This window comes from Dipodomys merriami, unplaced genomic scaffold (genome assembly GCF_024711535.1).
Source record: "Dipodomys merriami isolate MVZ:Mamm:240054 unplaced genomic scaffold, mDipMer1.0.p SCAF_57, whole genome shotgun sequence".
NCBI classification, from domain to species: domain Eukaryota; kingdom Metazoa; phylum Chordata; class Mammalia; order Rodentia; family Heteromyidae; genus Dipodomys; species Dipodomys merriami.
The window spans coordinates 7,628,032-7,630,264 of NW_027206146.1; positions in this window are offsets into that span (position 1 = coordinate 7,628,032).

Consider the following 2,233-nt stretch of genomic DNA (forward strand, 5'->3'; position numbering starts at 1 on the left):
GCTTTTGCAGCTGTCTTCAGTCTTTTGCTTGGCAAGCACTTGTTGAGCACCTGCTGTATAACAGGCTTCATATTGGTTGCTGGATTCATGCAGAAGAACTGAGGGAGCAGGGCAGTTCCAAGGTTAGACCCAGGAACAGGACAGAGGTCAGATCCCAGGGTAACCAGCAGAGGAAAGAAATGAGCTCAATCCTTACCAGAAACATGAAGATCTAAACTCTTCCAGTGTGAGGGAAGGGAAGGGTCTCAGGTTAGACCCCAGTGGACATAGGCTGGGGTGGATGCCAGTGGAGAGGCTGGAGGATGGATGGACTGGTGCAGGCACAACTGAGATTAGGTCCTAGTGGAGAACTCAGCTTAGACCTTGAAGTTGAGCCCTCTGTAGAGAGAGCTGAGGGTAGCCCTAGTGGACCTAGATCTTGGGTTAATACCCCAATGGAAAAGCAAAAAAAAAAAAAAAAAAAAAAAAAAAGGAGCCTCAGAAGAAAGGCCAGTGTGGGGAAGACTTCTGTGGGAAGGCTCTGGTCAATATACCTGAGGGTCCAAGGCTAGATCCCACTGATACTGCTGAGGTTTGTAATGGTTAGCCGGTGCAGGTATGCATGCCTGCGATCCCAGAAGGCAGGCAAGAGGATTGATTACAAGCTCCCAGGACAAACCTGGTTTACATTGGCTGTCTCAAAAATTACTCCAGCTGGTGGCTCATGCCTGTAATCTTAGCTACTCAGGAGGCTGAGATCTGAGGATCACAGTTCAAAGCCAGCCCGGGCAGGAAAGTCTGTGAGACTCATCTCCAGTTAACCACCAGAAAACCGGAAGTGATGCTGTGGCTCAAGTGGTAGAACGCTCACCTTGAGCTGAAGAGCTGAGGGACAGCGCCCAGGCCCAGAGTTCAAACCCCGAGATCAACAACAACAACAAAAAATTATTCCAGACTCACCCCAAGTAAAGCCTACGACCACACCCCAGCAGGAGGAAATTTGGGTGCAGATCCCAGTGCCGGGTACAAAGCAAGACCCCAACTGAGAGGGAGAAAAGACTAGAGACTACAGTGGGAGCTGGGCTGAAGAGCCCAGAAGAGTGGAGAGCCGGGGATGGGGCCAGGCTGATTTCCTGTCCTGTGTCCCTGCTGGAGCTCAGGGCACAGTGGAGACACCCTCTCCCTCCCACCTGCCCCTGCACAGGGCCAGGAACAGAAGGGAGCATCAGGGTTGTGAGGATTGAGCCAGGGGTTCTTGATCCCTGGAGTAGAGCTGGACCCAGCAGACACCTGCTTCCTGGGAGCACATGGCAAGGGCGGGCCCCACGGGCATTCTGCCTCCTGTCAGGAAAGTCTACCCAGGAGTCTGACCACCTGCACTGGCCATAAAGACCTTCACCATTCTCCAGGGATCTGGGGAGCCTCTGAGTCTTCATCCCCAGATGCCAGGCCCCAGGCATGAGAAGTTCGAGGTGGCTGGGCTCCCCTGGTCTTGGCCACAGGCCCAGGGGTGTGCAGCCTGGCTGGTGGGGTGCTGAGCGCGGGCTGCTGGCAGAAGGGGCTTGTCCTTGCTCTGCCCATCTGTGGGGACCAGTGTGCCCCCCCCATCATCTGTCCTGGACAGGATGGGCCTGGGGTGGGGTCTGTGGTGTCCACACACACAACATTGTGCATGCATTGTCCCGTGTACATATGTGTGGAAGATGCATGTGCATTGTGTGCATTTGCATGCACACATGCATGTCGTGTGCACTTGAAGAGCTCACCACTTTGGGTCTCCAGGAGGCTGGGTTTCCCACACCCCTCCCCAGTTTCTTGCCCTCTCCTGGGCAGTTGTAGCAAGTCCCACCCGGTGCCTCAGTTTCCCCATCTCTACATTAAAGCTAAGAGCAGCACGGGCCTCCTCCCACGCCTGGCAGGGGACTGGTTGTGTCAACTTGCATCAGGCACTTGTGGAAACAAAAGTCTTCACCAAAGAGTGTCTGGGGGCCATGGCGTGGCATGGCATGGCGTGGCAGGTGGGGGTGGCCGTGGGGAGGCCCGCGGGGCCATGCTGGCGGGGAATCTGGCCCTGACTCTGCCAAACCCCCGCCCTCCCGGCCGAGCCTGGAACTATTTGTGGCTGCTTTTGCTTCGTTTGGTCCTTGTATGGTTGGGAGGCTGCCGGGAGGGGGGGCAGGGGTAGCCCGGCTGCCTCTCGGCGCACGCGTGAGCACACACATGCGTTCACACGCATGCACACGCGTGCACAGAC